We start from the raw sequence: 20,803 nt of genomic DNA, 5'->3' as shown, positions 1-20,803 counted from the left end.
ACACACACATACACATTATTTTGCCTCATTGGGTGAAGAACTCATGAGTATAGAGGACTGATCATAGCTACTTTTATCCAAATGTTAGTTCCAGAATTTTCACAATCATTTAGTAATGATGCCTGGGCTATCCATAATCCCTGGTAAAACCCAGGAAGGATGGGTGCACTAACACAGTAACATCATGCACCTCCAATCTGAGCTGAGTAAGCACTGCTCCAGATGATGTGAACTAAGTGCTCAGGTAGAATGTGGTGGCCCATCCTCATGGAAATTGAAGCCTTCCTGCAGACACAGAGGCTGGGGCAGACGCCCCCGTTAAGTAACACACGACTGAACCTGAACACAGTTACTCATAAAGAACGGAAGCCCAGCTGAAGTAATTTTCACTTCCCCAATTAATACACTAGGGAACTTAAATTCCAGATCTTCAGAAGGTTCAAATTTCTAAATATCTCTTAATGGAAATAATATCGCAATAAGCTCCTTCCCATCTACTCGTATCATTGTATATCTTTGCTAGGTATGAGGCACTGGGTTAGGGGCTAGAGGCACAGAAAGAACTGAGATTGAGTCCTGTCCTTAAAGAGCTCATGATATTAAGAATGTACAAGAGGAACAAGACGAGCTGGAAGGCCCTGATTCAGAATACCACCATCTCTGCTTATTAAAGAGAAAAAGAATGGGAGAAGAGTGAGCAGATCTAAATAAAACTGGACTTGGGGGTGTAACACGGCCAAGCTTAGGTCCAACATATACGAGGTTCTAGGTTCCATCCTCAGCACTAGAAAAAAAAGTGAAAAAATTAAATGAAACTTCCTTTCTTGATAAGTGTTGTCTTTTTTAAGTGTAAAGGAATGATTTTGTGTCCAACAGACTGAAAAATCCAAATGGCTCAATAGCTGGTTATAGGAGAAATGGAATTGTATGCTACCATCAGTTCTGTTGCCTTCTTTTCAACCTTCTATCCCATTTTCATGAGAATAACTGGATTCTTACTGAGACTAGACTCTGCTCAGATACGAAAATGTAGAATGGGGAAAAGACTCAACTAGATCCAGCCATTCGGGCTTTTAAATGATCTGATTAAATGATCCATAGAAAACCTTAGTCCTGAATTACATAAATATCTGCTCTGGTTATTTTCATTCTTTTTTTTTATAAGGATGCCTACAGGATAAGATTAAGTCATAGTTGAAAGCATGCTTGTTTACCTGCCTATCTGGTACACTAGGAAAGGAAGGTATATTTATCCAAATCTGCGTTGCCTGGCAACTGCATTAACCTTCCATTCTCATGAAGCAGATGTAGATGGAGCCCAACAGAGAGGCAGGGTTGCGTTAATGCTCCACATACTCAGGAGACTTGAAACTGAGGTCAGTTTCTGGGCTGTGATGGTCACAGAATTGGTGCCTTTTGTGTTTATAAAGTCATAGACTCTTGGATTTGAAGGGGGTCTGAAATGTTATGTAATCCAAGGGGCTACTTGTCTATGACAAGTGTGGTGCTGTTAAGTCAACTCCTACCTGAAGAGCTGACAAAGGCAGTGAGCTATTAACCCCAATACTTTCTTCCACAATCGACTAGCACACTTGGATTTTAACCAATGGAGAGGTTTCCAAGTATGAACAGTGTTTATATCTCAATGTGGTGGTTTTTGTTTTGTTTTGTTTTGAGATGGGGTTTTTTGCCTGAAGGAAACTGCTATCCTTTATCTCATCTTTTTGTAACACATAAAAAATTTTCCTTATAGATAGACCCCCAAATCCTCTCTATTATTTCTCCTTATTCATTATAGTTGGCCTGTTTGTACCTTATAGCTCAAATCCAATTTCTGTGTATTATCACAGGCTAGCAAGACCTGATCCTCAAGCTCTCCTCCTACATAGATTTTCCCATGTTCCGCACTCACACTTCACCTTAGCAATAACGGCCTTCATGATTCTGACTGGTTAACCATGTTTATACTCAAACTGATTTGTACATGTAGGTTTTGAACTAGGACTCTGAGAATAGAATACAGCAGCATAGAAATTATGGAGTCAATGACAACTATACCTTCCCCTGAACTGCCACCATGTGTCCATTAATGCACTTCATGACCACAAAACCTATTAATACAGATTATCTTTGAAGCTGGTACATATTGAGTTTCAAAAAAATTTCAGCAACTTAACATCTCTTCCACTACCATTACATGTTTCAGGATTTTTTTTTATCAAGGCCTTAGATTTATCCTGCTTAATGACTTTCATCACACTTATTTCTCTCTCAAGTTAACAATTAAAAGTCTCCTAATTCTTTCCTACAATATATCCTTTCATTCACTTTGTTGTTATGCAAATATCTGATGCATATGAGCATATATACCAACACAGTAGTTATGGATTGTCATAAGTACATGCAAGTATCACCATCCTCATTGTTTAGAGTAGGAAAATAAGGCTCAGAGATGGGAACTAACTCCCAAGGGAGACCTCTTTCTCACTGCTGGCTGCCATCTCTGAAGACCACACCAAGGGCTAGAGCTTCTCAACCTTCAACCACATCCACTATTCAACGCTTGCCTTCTACCCATCATGATGTTCTCTACCATAATCCCTGTCCCTCATGTCTCATTCCAACTCTAATGAGTGGCTAATCATTGGAATTATGGGCACCATGGTAAATCATCAGGAAAAATATTTGGAGCAATCAGTCTTTTTATAAAGAATCCACAGTTCTCTGTTTTACTTCATTCATTACTATCATTGGTTCCATCATCCTATTTCAACTCGTCACCGTGCACCAATCTCTCTCAAGAAAAAGCAAAGCTCTCAAATTAAGAAATATGGGGAAAGTGAAGCCTATTCAGTTTCAAACCTATAAGTGATAAACTATCATTATCTGTGGCCTGGCCCCAAATCATGACTTAGAAAAGAAGATATGAGCCAGGTGCTGGTGGCTCATGCCTGTAATCCTAGCTACTCAGGAGACTGAGATCTGAGGATCAGGATTTGAGCCAGCCCAGGCAGGAAAGTCCCTGAGATTTTTATCTCCAATTTAATCAACAGAAAATCAGAAGTGGTGTTGTGGCTCGCAGAGGAGTTAGAACACAAGCCTTGAGCAAAAGAGCTCTGAAACAGCACCCATGCCCTGAGTTTAAGTTCCAGGCTCAACAAAAGAAGAAGAAAAAGAAGGAGGAGGAGGAGGAGGAGGAGGAGGAGGAGGAGGAGGAGGAGGAGGAGGAGGAGGAGGAGGAGGAGGAGGAGGAGGGGGAGGAGGAGGAGGAGGGGGAGGAGGAGGAGGGGAGAAAAGGAGGAGGAGGAAGAAGAAGAGGAGGAGAAAAGGAAGAGGAAGAGGAGGAGGTGGAAGAAGAGAAAGAAGAAGGAGGAGGAGGAGAAGGAGGAGGAGGAGAAGGAGGAGGAGGAGGAGGGAGAAGGAGGAGGAGGAGGAGGAAGGAGGAGGAGGAGGAGGAGGAGGAGGAGGAGGAGGAGGAGGAGGAGGAGGAGGAGGAGAAAGAAGAAGAAGAAGAAGAAGAAGAAGAAGAAGAAGAAGAAGAAGAAGAAGAAGAAGAAGAAGAAGAAGAAGTTGTTGTTGTCTGTCTTTGTTCTTTTAGGCAACAAGATTAAGCTCCTGTCCTTAATCTTTCTCAGCTTGTTTCTTCTTCTCTTAAGGAAATCACACTGGACTGGATTTCTATTGAAAAAGAAACAACTGCAGCCAGATTAATTTTTGAGTAGATCAATGTGTGAATAATACAGGATTCTTCTCAGATTCCCAACTCTCGTTTTGAGCTTCTTAGAAACAATTTAAGACAACAGTTACCTGCATGTTTCTCCTGACCTTGTTTTCGGTGCACATATGTATATAAAAATCTTTATTTCTTGAAAATCTTTCCATAATACCCAGAGTAGATTGTCTTTCTTTTTAATGCTTGCATTATATATTCTTATATGAATTTATTATATTTTTTAATTTATTTATTAATTAAACAAAATTTTTTTGACAAGGTGTTGTGCAAAAAGGGTACAGTTACATAGTAGGGCAGTGTGTACATTTTTTGTGATATCTTACACTCTGTTTTTCTTTCCCTTCCCTAGGTAAGGCAGACATATATACAATACACAATTTACCAAGAACATATACAGTAGCCATGTGGCCTATGCCAGAGAAAATTCGCCTAGGGCTTTAAATGTAATGTCAACATTAGACAATATGTTGACAGTAGTCTTATATGAACGCACATAAATAGCTTTTGAGCTATTGTAGTCCACTGAGAGGTCAATTTTTGACCCTTATATGTTGAGTAATTGTTTGGTTTTAGTTACATAATGTTGGGTTGCTGACCCAATCCTGTCGGAAATACCATTTGACAAGCAGTTTTTGGTTTCACAGACCTGGTCTCAACTGTCTCTCTGTCACCCCATCTTAACAGTCATATATCAGGGAGATCATGCCCCTTTGATTTCTGTGTTCTAGGCTTGTCTCACTCAACATTATTTGTTCAAGTTCTGACCATTTCCCTGTGAATAACAATATTTCACCATTTCTAATCGCTATGTAGGATTCCATTGTGTATAGGCACCAAATTTTTTGGATCCATTCATCTGTGGAGGGGTATCTGGGTTGATTCCATTTTTTGGCTATTGTGAATTGTGCCTCAATAAACATGGGAGTACAAATGTCTTTTGGATATCTTGGGACACGCTGTTCAGGATAGATGCCTAGGAGTGGTATGGCTGGGTCATAGGGTAGGTCTATATTGAGCTTTTTGAGAAACCTCCATACTGATCTCCAAAGTGTTGTACTAATTTACACTCCCACCAACAGTGGAGAAGGGTTCCTCTTTCCCCGCACCCCCTCCAGCATTTGTTGTTGCCTGAGTTCAGAGTATAGGCCATTCGAACTGGGGTGAGGTGGTATCTCAGGGGTTTTTTTATTTGCATTTCCTTTACTACCAGGGATGTTGAACATTTCCTAATATGTTTCTTTGCCATTTTTATCTCTTCTCTTGTGAAGTCTCTCTTTATCTCCTTTGCCAATTTCCTAATTGGTTTACTGGGCTTGGAGGGGCTTAGTTTTTTAAGTTCTCTGTAGATGACAGATATTAGGCCTTTGTCTGTTGCTGTGCTGGTAAAGATCCTTTCCCATATGGTTGGCTGTCTTTCTAGTTTGGTGGCTATGTCTTTAGCTGTGCAGAAACTTTTTAATTTGTAGTAGTCCCATTTGTCGAGTCTTTCCCCTATTTGTTGTGCCCCTGGGATTATATTCAGGAAGTTCCTTCCTGTGCCTATAAGTTCTAGCATCTTTCCTACTCTGTCCTTCAGTAGTTTCAAGGATTCAGGTCTGATATTGAGGTCCTTGATCCATTTTGAGTTGATCTTGGTGCATGGTGATAGGCTTGGGTCTACTTTGAGTTTTCTGCATATGGCTGCCCAGTTCTCCCAGCACCAGTAGTTGAAGAGGCTCTGTTTATTCCATTGTATGTCTTTAGCTCCTTTGTCGAATATCAGCTGACTGTAAGAGTGTGGTTTTATTTCTGGGTCTTCAATTCTAATCCATTGGTCGTGCGGTCTGTTTTTATACCAATACGAGGCTGTTTTTGTTATGATGGCCCTATAGTAGAGCTTGAAGTCTGGTATTGTGATACCTCCTGCACTGCTTTTTTTTTTTTTTTGCCTAGAATTGCTTTAGCTATTCTAGGTCTTCTGCTGTTCCATATGAATTTATGGGTTGCTTTCTCTATTTCAGTGAAGAATGTGACTGGGATTTTGATAGGTATTGCATTGAATTTGTATAACTATTTGGGCAATACGGCCATTTTCACTGTATTGATTCTGCCTACCCATGAGCATGGGAGGTCTTTCCATCTCCTTGTGTCTTCTTTGATTTCCCTTATTAGATTTTTATAGTTCTCATTAAATAGGTCTGTCACGTCCTTGGTTAGGTTGATCCCTAGGTACTTTATTTATTTATTTTTTTGGCTACTGTAAATGGAATTGTTTCCATAATTTCCTTTTCTGCTTGTACATTGCTGGTGTACAGAAAAGCTGCTGACTTTTGTGGATTGATTTTGTATCCTGCTACTTTGCCAAAATGGTTTATTAGGTGTAGTAGTTTGGGGACTGAGTTTTTTGGGTCCTTCAGATATAAGATCATGTCGTCTGCGAATAGGTGTTGTTTTTTTTTTTTTTTTTTGGCAAGTCCTGGGGCTTTGGACTCAGGGCCTGAACACTGTCCCAGGCTTCTTTTTGCTCAAGGCTAGCACTCTGCCGCTTGAGCCACAGCGCCTTTTCTGGCTATTTTCTGTATATGTGGTGCTGGGGAATTGAACCCAGGGCCTCATGTATACGAGGCAAGCGCTCTTGCCACTAGGCCATATCCCCAGCCCTCGTCTGCGAATAGGGATAGCTTGATTTCTTCCTTGCCGATGTGGATCCCTTTGATGTCCTCCTCTTGCCTTATTGCTATGGCTAGGGATTCCAGCACTATGTTGAAACGAAGTGGGGAGAGTGGGTATCCTTGTCTTGATCATGAGTTTAGGGGGAATGATTTTAGTTTCTCCCCATTTAATATGATGTTAGCAGTTGGTCTGTTGTATATGGTTTTTATTGTTTTGAGGAATGTTCCAATTCCTGTTCTCTCCAGAGCTTTTAATAAGTATGGATGTTGTATTTTGTCAAAGGCTTTTTGGGAATCGACTGAGATAACAATGTGATTCTTGATTTTAGTTCTGTTTATGTGGTGAATTACATTGATTGATTTACGGATGTTGAACCATCCTTGTAACTGTGGGATGAAGCCTACTTGGTCATGATGTATAATTTTCTTGATCAGTTTCTGGATCCTGTTAGCTAATATTTTATTGAGGAGCTTTGCGTCTGTGTTCATTAGTGATATTGGTCTGTAGTTCTCTTTTTTGGTTGGGTCTTTGCCTGGTTTGGGAATGAGTATGATATTAGCTTCATAGAATGAGTTTGGGATTTCTCCCTGTTTCTATTTCACGGAAGAGTTTGAGGAGTATTGGTATTAGCTCCTCACTAAAGGTTTTATAGAATTCGTTGGTTAATCCATCTGGGCCTGGGCTTTTCTTTGTTGGGAGGTTCTTGATTACCCCCTGTATCTCTCTGTAAGTTATTGGTTTATTTAGTTGATTTATTTCTTCTTGGTTCCATTTGGGCAGTTTATACTTCTCTAAGAATTGATCCATTTCTGTAAAATTATTGTTTTTTAGTGCGTAGAGGTTCTGGAAATAGTTCCTTATGATTGTTTGAATATCGTGTGTACTTCTTGTTATTTTTCCGGTGGAGTCCCTGATTTTACATATATGAGTCTCTTCTCTTCTTTTTTTTTGTAAGTCTTGTGAGGGGTCTGTCAATTTTATTTATTTTCTCAAAGAACCAGCTTTTAGTCTTATTTATTTGATGAATGGTCTTTCTATTTTCAATCAGATTTATCTCTTCTTTAATCTTTGTGATCTCTCTCCTCCTAGTCATTTTAGATTCAATCATTTCTTGTTTCTCCAGTTGTTTCAGTTTCATTGTGAGGTTATCCACCTGCTCTGTTTCCATTCTTTTAATGTGAGTGCTGAGGGCGATGATCTTGCCCCTCAGTGCTGCCTTAGCTGTGTTCCATAGGTTTCTTTGTGATGTATTTTCATTGTCATTGTGGCTTATGAATCCGTTAATTTCATCTTTAATTTGGTCTGTGGCCCAAGTGTTGGAAAGCAGTGTGGTATTTAGCCTCCAAGAATGTGTATTGCCTCTGTGGTATCCGTTGTTATTGAGGGTTACCTTTTTTCCACTGTGGTCAGATATAATACATGGGATGACGTCAATACTTTTGTATTTGCTGAGGTTCTTTGTGTGGGCTATGACATGGTCTATTTTGGAGTATGATCCATGGGCTGCTGAGAAGAAGGTGTATTGGGTCTCTGTAGGGTGGAAGATTCTGTATAGATCTGTCAGATCCATTTAGTATATGGTTTTACTTAGGTCCTCAGCTCCCTTGCTAATCCTCTGGGGATTGGATCTGTCTCTTGGAGAGAGTGGGGTATTAAAATCACCCACTATGATTATGTTTGGGTGTATCTTGTTCTGTAGTTGTAAGAATTTGGTTGACATATGTAGGGCCTCTTTTGTTCGGTGAGTATACATTTATCACCGTGATGTCTTGATTCTGGATTTTTTCTTGTATTAAAATATAGTGGCCTTCTTTGTCTTTTAGAGTTTCTTTTAATGAGAAGTCCAGCTTGTTTGAGATCAGGATGGCCACTCCTGCTGTTTTGGTAGGTGCATTTTCTTGGAAGATCTTGCTCCATCCTTTCATTCGGAGCCTGTTTTTATCCCTTGCTGTAAGGTGGGTCTCTTGTAGACAACAGACGGCAACTTTTTGTTTGCGGATCCATTCTGCCAGTCTGCTCCTTTTTATCGGAGAGTTTATACCGTTTATATTCAAAGAGATCAAGGATAAGAGTGTTTTTTCTCCTTCCATGTTCTTGTTGGGCTGTTTTTCCTCTTTTTTTTTTCTTGTCTTTAGTGAGCTGCTCTTTCTGTTGGGCTCTGGATATTGTAGTTTCTTTCTGTTTCTGTCTGTGTGTCCTGTACAATTTCTGTTGGGTGGGAGTCCCCTCTTAGAATTTGCTGTAGGGCTGGTTTTTTATTCACATACTCCTTGAGATCCTCTTTGCTATGGAAAGATCTGATTTTCCCCTCGAATATGAACTCCAGCTTCACTGGATATTTTATTTTAGGTTGGCAATTGTTGGCTTGTAGGACTTGGATGGTGTTCTTCCACTCTCTTCGCGCGTGGTAGGTTTGTGTGGAGAGGTCTGCTGTTATTCGGATCCTCTTCCCATTGTAATAAATTTCTTTCTTCACTTTGGCTGCATTCAAAATTTGCTCTTTATTCTTGAGATCTGAAGTCTTGAATGTTATGTGCCTTGGCGTGGCTTTTCTAGGATCTGGTCAGCCAGGTGTCCTATAGGCTTCGGTTACCTGGATGGGGTCCCTTGTGAGATTGGGGAAGTTTTCTGCAATCACTTTATTGAGAATGTGTTGAAGCCCTTTGCTCTGGTATTCTGCTCCTTCTTCTATTCCAATTATGCGCAGATTATATCTCTTGTCTTTGTCCACTAGCTCCTGGATTATTCTGCCCTGGAGCTTTACCGTTTCTTGGAGTGTGGTAATTTTCTGGTTCTTATCGGCTGCTTCATTGTCCGGGAGAGATTCTGGCTTCCATATGGTCAATTCTTTGTGCTGTGGATTCAAGTGCGGAGTTTATGGATGTCAGAGAGCTATTTATGGTTGCCAGATCAGCTCTGATTGTGGAAATTTCTTCCTTTGAAGAGTTGTATTTTAATTCTATTTTTTTCATGCATTTGACTTCTCAGGGTGTTATGGTCTTCTTTGACGGAGGTTTGCACTGTATCCATTTTTGCTTCCATTTTTTTCTTGGCTTCCTGGATGTCCTTTGAGACCTCCACTCTGAACTCCTGGAATTGTTTTCTGATTTCGTTTCTGAGGCTTTCCATCATTTCTGCTAACAAAGCCTCAGTTGTTTTTTTATTCTCCATCTCCTCTTCGGTTGTGCTTCTTTTTGGAGTTGTGAGTTGGCTTGCCCTTTGAAACTCGTTATATTTCATTGTGATTTGCGCATCTGGAGATCTGTGGGTGGTTTCCCTGGTTTGGCTTTGTGCTGGTTCAAGCTGATCCGTCAGGGGGGGACTAGTTTGTGTCCTGGCTCTGGGTTTGAGTTTGGCTGTTGCTTCGGGGCCGGTGTTGTTGAGGGGCGGCCCACCCTCCTGTGCAGAGATGCGCCTAGCAGAGCAGGCGCTGTTGCGGGGGGGGGGGGGGGCCTGCCCCCCTGTGCAGAGTGCACCTAGCAGAGCGGGCGCTGCCGCCGGGTGGCCCTGCCCACCTGTGTGAAGTGCCCCCACCAGAGCGGGCGCTGCCGCTTGGGGCCCGCTCACCTGTGTGAAGCTCCTGTGGAGGTTTAGGCAGGAGGTCCTCTTGCTGGGATACTAGCTCGCTGGCCTACGCTGGGGGGGGGGGCATGCGTGTGCACTCCAGTGCTTCCTCCAGGGGCGTGCTGCCCCGAGCTGCCGGGGGGCACTTGGGCCCTCTCGTGAGTCCGCTGTGGGGATGGGGGGGTATGCACGAGCCCCAGCTGGGCCAAGTGTCCAGGCGTGGGTTAGTGCCCACAGACTCTGTGCCTCAGCTTCGAGGGGGGCGTGTGTTCTGGCCCAGTGAGCCTGTGACTGCTTTTCAAAAAGTCCTCAAGGACCAGGAGCCTCAGGTGGGGCTTCCGATGTCCACCGGGTCCCTGGGCCCCTGTTGGGGAGGGGGCGCGGCCGGTGCGGCCTGGCTCTGTCTGCCTTGGTGCTGCTCCACCCCTGCTAGCTCCCGTGTCCTCCCAGAGACTGCAGGGGCCCCTTGCTGCCTGACTTGTGGCTGGCTCCTTTGTTCCCTTGGGGTAGGGAGGGGGAGGGAGGGAGCTCTAGCCTCCTTGCAGGCCTTGGGTCTCTGCTAGATCTGGTCTCCCATGGGGGGTGGGGGGGGGTAATGGGGAACTTACTGGTCCCTGGTTGTGTGAGCATCCCGTGCCACCGTGGGCTCCTCGGGGCTGGGGTGCTGGGGTGCGGCTCTCCCTGTCTGCGCCACCCAGTTCCCCTGCTGCCTACGTCCGATCCCGGCCATTTGGTCCCGCAGCTCCGATATCTCTGTCAGTCTGCACTCAGTTCTGGGGTCCGTGGCGCTCCTACCATCTGGACTCTGCGCTCCTGGCGTGACTTTTCTGCAGTTGGTTTGCTGGTCCCCTTTCCCAGCCTGGCCCTGTTCAGGCCAGGGGTGGTGGGTGGGGGAGGGGCACCCCGGAGATTTTCCGGCTCCGTGGAGGCTACAGGCTCTTCTTTTTTTGTTCTTTTTCGTTTCCTGAGTTCCTCTGTTGCTTCTGGTTGTTGGGTTTGCTAGATTCTTGATGGGGTGTTGGGTGCTGGAGTTCCCAGCTCACTATTCAGTTGGAGCAAGTTGGGGTGCCTCCCTACTGTGGCGGCGCCATCTTCCCTCCCTGATGAATTCACTATATTTTACTGAACCTGCCTCTGGATAATGAAGAATTGCATTGCCATTCCCCCCCCCCCCCCGTGCCTCCCGACCCACCAACACACACACCCCATCTTCATGGCCAAAGCAATTATTTCTATTTCATCACTTAATTCAAAATATATCTATATGTCTCTTACTGAGTTGCCAAGCTGTGTTCTAAGCATTTTATGAAGTGAGTACATTTTTGCAGGGCACTGATGGCTCACATCTGTAATCTTAGCTATTCAGGAGACCTGAGATGTGTGAATTGCAGTTCGAAACCAGCCAGGGCAAGAAAGTCCTTGATGCTTTTATCTCCAAACCACTAAGCCAGAAGTGGAACTGTGGCTCACATAGTAGAACACTAGCCTTAAGCAAGAAAAGCTCAGTGACAATGCCCAGGTCTTGAGTTCAAACTCCTGGACTGGCACAAAAGTCAAAACAGAAAAAGGGAGCACATTTAATCTCTAACATAATTACTAAGGTAATTGGGAATATCAACTCTATTTTTTCAGATGAGGAAACTGAGAACTGAGTAGTGAAGTACTTTGTTCATGGTCTATGGCCTATAAAAAAAATAGAGCTGGAGTTCAAGCCCAGGGTATTTTGACTCAAGAATCCCTGCTAACCTTTGCTGACCCACTTCTACTCCATAGCTTCCATGAAAGAAAGGCATAGGAATGAAAAATGTTCTCTGTAGCCCTCATTAGCAGGTGAAAAATACATAAAGAAGAGAAAGAGGGACTAGATAAGAGAGAATAGATAAGGGAATGTATCAAGGGAACCGCTCTCATTCTGTGTTGCCATGCGATCTGACAAGCTCTACAAAGCCTTTAGAAAGGTAAACAAGATGAACCCTCCTGTCACCATGATCAGTTCCTCTGCAAATGTGGAGACACTTTGGTCAGACACGTTGAGGGAATGGAGATGACAGCTCCAAGACTTTGGGCTTTTTAATCCTGCAGAAAGACAGGAGAGACATAAAGCAATTTTGAACAAAGCTTCATTGGGGCTCATGGTTTTGAGTTAAAAAGAAAAAAAACAATTTAGTCAGGCCCCTAAAAGAAGAATTTGTCTCAAAAATTTCTTTTTTTTTTTTTAATCAATATTACAATTGTAGCTTCTCAGGAGACAGGTGGTTTTGTGGCTCTGAAGAGCTCAAAAGCCAAAATGTATTCAGTTATTTTTCTCAGAAAAAGAGAAAATAGTTCTTGGCCAGATTTGGGTATATCTGCATGGAGGGGTCCAGGGAGGAGCTACAAAGGGCTTGAACTCAGAGTTGTGTTGCTTTCCTTTCGTTTTTTCACTCAAAGCTGGTGCTCTACCACATGAGTCATACCTCTACTTCTGGATTTTTGTTGTTAATTGGAGATGAGAGTCTCATAGAACTTTCTGTCTGGACTAGCTTCAAACCATAATCCTCAAATCTCAGCTTCCTAAGAAGTTAGGATTGCAGACATGAGTCACCAACTCCCAGCTCAGATTTTTGTAGTTCTCTCCCTCCCTCCCTCTCCCTCTCTCTGTCCCCCTTGCCCCCTCTGTGTGTGTATGTGTGTGTGTGAGTGTGTGTGTGTGTGTGTGTGTGTGTGTGTGCATGCCAGTCCAAGGGCCTGGGCACTGTCCCTGAGATAGTTTTTTGCTCAAAGCTTAGTATTCTACCACTTACGCCACAGCTCCACCTTGAACTCTCTAGTGATTAATTGATTATAAGAAAGTCTGTAAGAATAGACTTTCTTGTCTGAGCTGGCTTTGAACTGTGAAAGTCAGATCTCAGCCTCCTGAGTAGCTAAAATTACAGGTGTGAGCCAAGGGCACTCTGCCAGATTTCTGTGTTTCACAAGTATGACAGAGCAAGCTTCTAGTTTCTATTTAAATCCCTGAAGGTTTGAGCAGAACTTTGTTGATATTATTGGATTCTCCGTGTGACCCCCATTCTTGGGTTGTCAATCCATAAATAAAGAGACATAACGACCAGCTCCTGTTAGCACATGCAATGCTAATTAGCTCACTGCTCTAATTTTATCCCTGGCCTTTGGTACAACTGAAGCTTTGCTGGTGTATTTTAGCAATGACATAAATGTTTGTGCGTTGCTTGAAAGTCTAAAACTCTGAGTCACCTTGAGGGAAATAGTTCTGATCAGAGCACCAGAGCAGCCTTTGAACAACTTCTTCAGTGTTATTAGTGGTGAAAGAAGAGGAATCTGAATTTCAAGATGAAAAAAAGAAATATAAGAAAAATGAATGAACAGAGGGTGTTGATGCTCAGTATACTCAACGTCTGGATCTTGCGGCAAAAAGGGAGAACAATCAGAGGGAAAATGGCTCATAAGATAAGCCATTTAATAATTTAATTAATTGATTTAAGGATCAGATTAAAGAAGAAACATTTTCCTAGACTTAGAAATATTTACAAATAAATTTCCAAAAATGTTGATAATCTTCGCAGTGCTTCTTGACATGTCATTGGATGACCCCAGAGGGCAGATCACATAGGACTCCAACAAGGTATTCTACGTCCTCTTCCATGTGAGTCTCACTGATACATGACATTCCCTCCCATACAGATTGACCCTCCCATACCACATGGAATACACACCCCAAATCAGAATCTGAGCTCTCCAGGGCCATTTTATTCTGCAAATTGAAATGAACCTTTATCATAAAAAACAACAAAAATCATACTCACTGCATCTACATCAGCTATACCAACTGAGAAATTGAGACAATTATAGAAATAATGCCAGAGAGTGCTTTTGCCTTGTCTGAGTTTTGTGTCACCTACATAGGAAAAACTGCCACAGAGGAGTTCTAAATGTACCAAAAGACTATTATATATCTTCAATTGGCAAACTATGTTTTGTTTCTGAGCTATCTGGTTTCTATGGTCTATGTGTCTTTCACTGTCTTTAAAGCCATTTTAAAATTCTATAAGTTGGAAGTATCACATGCAATTCAAAAGCAATTATTGTCAATAGATCCGAAAAAAAATTCCACCTGGTAGAGTGACAGTCTTTACCCAATCTTGCATAAGTAGCCACCTTTTCTTCCATTTGTGATTGTACACAGTGACTTGCACATTTCCTCTTTTAAGGCCCTCTTTGGAATCAGTTGTAAGATCTTCTGGCCTTAAATTCCTTAACACTTATTCACTTTTAGGTTTCTAAAAACCATAATTTTGTCTCTTTTATTAAATTGTCTTTAACATTTGAACAGAGTGCTTATAGATTCTAATTCGACTGATTGTTAAAATTATTGTAGTCATCATTTCATTCTGCACTTGAAGAAATCCTGTAGGCTCTTTCCCCCAGAATATGGAAATATGGTTATTCCCCCAAGCCCTGCTCGTCCTCCTTGTCTTATCAGTAAATTTTTGTCACATAATTCCATAGGATCTTTTGCTTTTCCTACAGAGTTCCTTGGGTACTACTAAAGAAAGCTTAAGCAAATAGGAACTAACACATTAATGGATTGAGTTTCATTTTTCTTGTCTTTTCTTGCTTTCTTCTCTTTCTTTCTTCCTTTTTTTCTTCTGGTCCTGGGCCTGGGCACAGTCCCTATGCTCCTTTTGCTTGAGGTTAGCACTCTACTACTTGAGCCATAGCACCACTTTCAGCTCTTTTTGTCATTAACTGGAGATAAGAGCCTCACGGACTTTCCTATCTAGGCTGACTTCCAACCATGATCCTCAGATCTCAGCCTTCTTGAATAGCTAGGATTTCAGGCATGAGGCCACCAGTGACCAGCTTCCTTTCCTTCTATTTTTTTTTTTAGTGTAGAAGAATAAATTTGTAATACATATTTGCATGCCATCCCTCCATGGATCATTTTCTCTTTTTAATTTATAACATCTAAACCAATTGAGCCAATGGAGTGAGTGTACCTAATATTTATACAGAAGCATTTATTTGTGCTGGGGAGCAAATTTAAGAAATGCCACCCAGAAAGCCTTTTAGTCAATACAGTAAAACTTACAAAATATATTCAAATTTTTTCCTGGTACATAATTAATGTTCAGAATTTATTAAATATTTGAGAAAATAGGCTAGCTTCCAGGAAATAGTTTAATAAGTCATGCCACAGTCCCTTCACCAGTAGTCACTAAGGTTTCATACACATCATCTCTTCAGGCACACCCCAAACTACTGAAAACAAGCTCACTGTTTTGTTTTGTTTTGTTTTGTTTTGTTTTGTTTTGTTTTTTTAATTCCAGCTGGGGAGATGGCCTAGTGGTATACATGAGGCCCTGGGTTCAATTCCCCAGCACCAAATATACAGAAAATGGCCAGAAGTGGCGCTGTGGCTCAAGTGGCAGAGTGCTAGCCTTGAGCAAAAAGAAGTCAGGGACAGTGCTCAGGCCCTGAGTCCAAGCCCAGGACTACCCCCCCCCGCAAAAAAATTCCATTTCTAACAAGAAGAAGGGTTTTATTGAATTTTTAATGACATGGAACTAGAAAAATAACTGATTTTTTGAAATGATAAAATCAAGCACTTAGAGTTGTCTTAATTGTGCAGAAATGCTGGATTGAATCTACAAGAATGAAAATCACTTGGCTTTCGAAGTAACCAATTTATAGCACTTTCCAGCTTCTGCTGTATAAATACATCTTTAGCCATGTGGGAGTGGTTGCACCTGACTGCCATTTTAGCTAGGGAGAGAGGCCAAAAGATCATAGTTTGAGACTAGCCCAAGTGAAGTTAGCAAGATCCAGTCTCAAAAATAAAATAAAGTAAAATACAAAAGCTCCATGGGTGTGGCTCAAGTGATAGAGCTCTTGAGCCACTGATTCAATAACCAGTATCAGAAGAAGAAGAAAAAAATTTCCATAATGGTCAAATTCAAGTATCCAACGTGGGAACCATTGAAGTTGGGGCTGAGATAAGAAATATATATATAAACAGGCTCAAGTAAACTCCTTCACTTGGAGATGAAGAAATAAATTTAACTGGGAATTTAGAGTTAAAAAGCAAATACTTACAACATTTGACACCTTTTTCATAAATGATTTACAAAGGTATTTAAGATTGGTCTGGGCCTGGTTCATTAAAATAAAGCAGTATTTGTTTCTTTTTCCTCTCCTTTTGCCAACTATTTTGGTCAGCTGCCTACATTTGCTTTCTTACTGAAAAAGCATTTTAAGAATGAGAATTGCAGCTATTCTAATATTTGTCTTGAGGCTCTTCCCATCAATGTGAAGCTTAATCTTTTTTTTCTAGTAGAGAGAAATCTTAAGAGCAATTAAAGTTATGTGGTTGTTAAAAAAGGAAAAGAAACATAATTTTTATCTTTAATATGATTTTAGTATCCACAATACCACTTATTTACACCAGTAGTTTCCTACCATTTCATCTACTGTACTGACATCTATTACTTAAGGATTGATAATTCTTCAGGAGAAAAAAGTGACAGAAACTCTTGGCTAGATATTCTAATACCCATTTACAACTCCTTTCTTTGTCTTCCTGAAAACTAAATCACTGCTTTCTCCGCCAGATTGAAAATGCCCATGCTATCCTGTCTGTCCAATCAGATGTAAGTTCAAAGTCTACTTGCACCTTGAAAGTTTGTGTTCCTGACTCTTCTTACACACACCCTCTTTTCTAAGTTGAGTTTGAGGTTACTGCCTGTATCATTGGTGGTCTAGATCATGGAGCAAGCAGAATGATCTAAGTCTAAGTCTAATGATGAAAGCACCCAGAGATTAGACACATTAGTAAAAGAAAGATATTGGTTGAATTCCAACTACATTGTGAAATTGTTAAGTAGATCTGGAGTGTTTATAACCAACCGTTTAAGGTGCTGAGAGCTTCAAATTCAAGCTCTAGTACCTTCATATACAAATTTTATTGCTTTTATTATTTTTAAGATTTTTAAAATTAATTTTTGTTTATTTTTGCTTATGTGGTACTAAGGCACCAAACCCAGGCCTCATGCATCCTAGGCAAGCACTCTACCACTAAGAAACACTCCTAACCCTGTTTTTATTACTATTCTTTTTTTTTTTAAGATGGAAAGATTTCTCCTTTAAGTATGGATTAGGAGTTTCCTTCCTGCTAAGGCCCTTAGGGTATTTGAAACTAACATTGTAACTACAGACTCCTACATTGGCTAGAATCAAAGCAGATTACACACATACATCTTTAAATGTTTTTGTGCATAGGGACTGACTAGCCAAACTGAGTTGGGTCTCTAGGTGCCTTTTCTTGTTCTAGTTCATCACATATAAATTTTCACTAAAGGTTGAGTCATAGTCATAGTTCTTACATGCATAATATACAAGCAAGATATAATACCCCACACAGCTCTATTCTTTCCTTTTTGTATTCCCACACGACATTGAAGGGCTCACTATAGACAGAAGGATTTCTCACATGAAAAATGTTCTTGTGGATTCTCATCAGTGTGCAAGGTTTGATTCTGTATAAAAGGAGTAGATCAGTTCACAGCTTTCCCATGAGTAACAGTCAAGGTTTCTCTCAGCTGTTTGAGGGGGCCAACCGTCCATGATGACTGAAGGCTTTCCCAGAGCTGCGATGTTCATTGTCTTTCTCGCCCGCAGATAGTCAGGCCTAAAGCTTCTCACAAAGATGGTTTCTATGGGAGGTTTCTATCTAGTATATGTCCTCTGGTGTTGTCTTAGATGAGTTGATTGACTGAAGACTTTCCCACACAGATGAGACTCCTGAATTCTCCCTCCGGGAGGATTGCTCTTTTTTTCTAAGGTTACAGGGTGTACCAAAACCTTGCACACACCGGTTGCCTTTGTGTGATTGCTCTCATTTCTCATCCTGGCAAGGTTTAAATGAGATACTGAATGATTTCACTTCCTGATGACACGCATCATTTTTTTTCTCTAGTGTGTACTTTCATATGGTGAAAAAGGCTGGAGCCCAAACAGAAAACTTTCCCATGGAAGTGACAGGCATAGGGCTTCTCTCCAGTGTGTATTCTCTCATGTGCAGCACGGTGAGATGGCTGAGTGAAGGCTTTCCCACAGGTGTGACATTCATAGGGTTTCTCTCCAGTGTGTATTCTCTCATGAGTGGCACGAGAAGATTTCTGAGTGAAGGCTTTCCCACAGGTACGACAGCCATAGGGTTTCTCTCGAGTGTGTGTTCTCTCATGTGACCCACGGTGAGATGGCGTAGTGAAGGCTTTCCTACAGGTGCGACATTCGTAGGATTTCTCTTCAGTGTGTGTTCTCTCATGTTTTGCATGAACAGATGAATGACTGAAGGCTTTCCCAGAGGTGCGACATTCATAGGGATTCACTCCAGTGTGTGTTCTCTCATGTTTTGCACAAATAAATGAATGACTGAAGGCTTTCCCACAGGTGCGACAGTCATAGGGTACTATTTTTTTTTAATTTTCGTTGTTTGGTAGTAGTGGATTTGAACTGAAGATTTAATACTTGCTAGGCTAGCACTCGACCACTTGAGCGACACCCTCTAGCACTGGAGCCATCTCCCCAACCCTCCCATTACATTTCACGTGTGTGTGTGTGTGTGTGTGTGTGTGTGTGTGTGGCATTATCATTTTTAAATTGTAATTGTAAAGGTGATATATGGAGGGGTTATAGTTACATGAGTACATTTCTTGTTGAACAATATTGCCTCTTCATTTTTGCCCAGTTTTTTCCCTCCCATTCCTTCCCCCCTACAAATTGTATAGTTCATTTTCAGTGTAGTGCATAGTGTCCAGTGATTATCACTGCTGCGTCTGTTTACCCTTTGTTTCATCATTTCTGTGCTCCCCTTACCCTCACCAAAAGAGATAAAAGTAAAAACAAGACAAAAGGTACAGATATCAAAATCAGTGACAAAGGGGGGAGCAAAATAACAAAAAAAGCCACTTATTTTTCATTTCTTGGAGTTCATTTCAAAAAACATCATTTTATATGATCATATGCATATAGCTAATAAGCCTTTGTGATCCTCTCCTAAGAATATCCTCCTTTAGTCTCATTGTGTGAATGTGTAGAGTCCTATACAATTTATCATGTCCAAGTGTGATATTTCATCTTTTACCATCCAGTGTGTTTACCTATGGATTTATAGGCACATTCTAGTTGCAACAGATGAGTGAAACAATGCAACCTATGTTTCTTTGAGTCTGTCTTATTTCACTTAATATATTTTTCCAAGTACTGGCATTTCCTTACAGATGGTGCATTATCATTCTTTCTGATGGAAGCATAGAATTACACTGTGTATACATACATTTTCTTTATCCATTCATCCACTGAGGGGAATCTGGGTTGATTCTATATCTCAGCTATGGTAAGCAATGCTGCAATGAACATGGTTGTGCCGGTAGCTTTAGTGTGGCCTGGTTGTGGTCTATTGGATAAATGCCCAGGAGTGAGATTGCTGGGCAATAGGGAAGCTCTATGTTCAGTCTTTTGAGGAACCTCAATACTGCTTTCCAGAGTGGTTGAACAAGTTTACATTCCCATTAACAGAGTAATAGTGTTCCCTTTTGGCCACATCTATTATTGTTCGTTTTCTTGATAATGGCCATTTTAACTGGGGTGAGGTAGAATCTCAATGCTTTTATATTTGCATTCTTTTATGGCCAGAGATGAACATTTCTTCATGTGTCTGTTGGCCATTCTTACTTCTTCTTCTTCTGAGAAGTCTCTCTAAGTCTTTAGCCCATTTATTAATTGTGTTGTTGTTTCTTTGAGGGTTTGTTGGGGGGAGAGTGACTTTTAGCTCTAAGTATATTTCATATATAAGGCCTTTGTCTGAGGCATTAGTAAAAAATCTTCTCCCATTCTGTGTTCTTTCTATTTACTAGCTATATCTTTTGCCATACAGAAACTCTTCAATTTGATGAAATCCCATTTATCAAGTCTTTCTTTGATTTGTTTTGATTCTGGATCTTTACTTGGGAAGTTTCCACCTGTGCCTAGGAGCCCTATTGTTTTGCCTATCCCTTCCTGTAATATTTTCATGGTATCTGGCCTTACATTGAGGTCTTTGATCCATTTTGAATTGACCCTGGTGCAGGGTGATATATAAGGATCTAGCTTCAGTTTTCTGCATGTGTATAGCCAATTCTGCCAACATCATTTGTTGAAGAGGTTGTCTTTTTTCCAGCATGTGTTTTTAGCTTCCTTATCAAATATTAGGTGGCTATAGATCTGTGGGTTCATTTCTGGTTTTTTCTATTCTGTTCCATTGGTCCTCAGACCTACTCTTATGCCAGTATCAAGTTGTTTTTACTACTATGGCTTTGTGATAGAGTTTGGTATTGATAGTCCTTCAGCACTGTTCTTCCCGCTAAGGATTGTTTTTGCTATCCCATGTCTTATTATTCCATATGAATTTTTGGATTGCTTTCTCTATTTCATTGAAGAATGTTGTTGGGATGTTGATGGGTATTACATTAAATTTGTAGATACCTTTGGGCAATATTGCCATTTTCAATATGCTAAGCCTCCCAATCCAGGAGCATGGTAGGTTTTTCCATTTCCTTAAATCTGCTTTCATTCCCTTTTTTAGATTTTTAATGTTTTCATAATAGAAGTCCTTCGCATCTTTGGTTAAGTTATTGGACATTGCTATTCTAACACTAACCTCTGCTTTTCTAGTTCATAGGACTACTGAAAACATCCCTTGACACATTCATGCCAACATTATCACTTTTCAAGAGAAAGTTAAATTTCAAATTACCAAGAGCTAAAAAAAACTCCCAGAATGAGAAAATTGCCTATCTATCACTACAACTGAATCGC

Source organism: Perognathus longimembris, chromosome 6 (assembly GCF_023159225.1).
Source record: "Perognathus longimembris pacificus isolate PPM17 chromosome 6, ASM2315922v1, whole genome shotgun sequence".
Taxonomy (NCBI): Eukaryota; Metazoa; Chordata; class Mammalia; order Rodentia; family Heteromyidae; genus Perognathus; species Perognathus longimembris.
The sequence above is the reverse complement of the archived record's forward strand: the minus strand, read 5'-3'. Positions refer to the sequence as shown.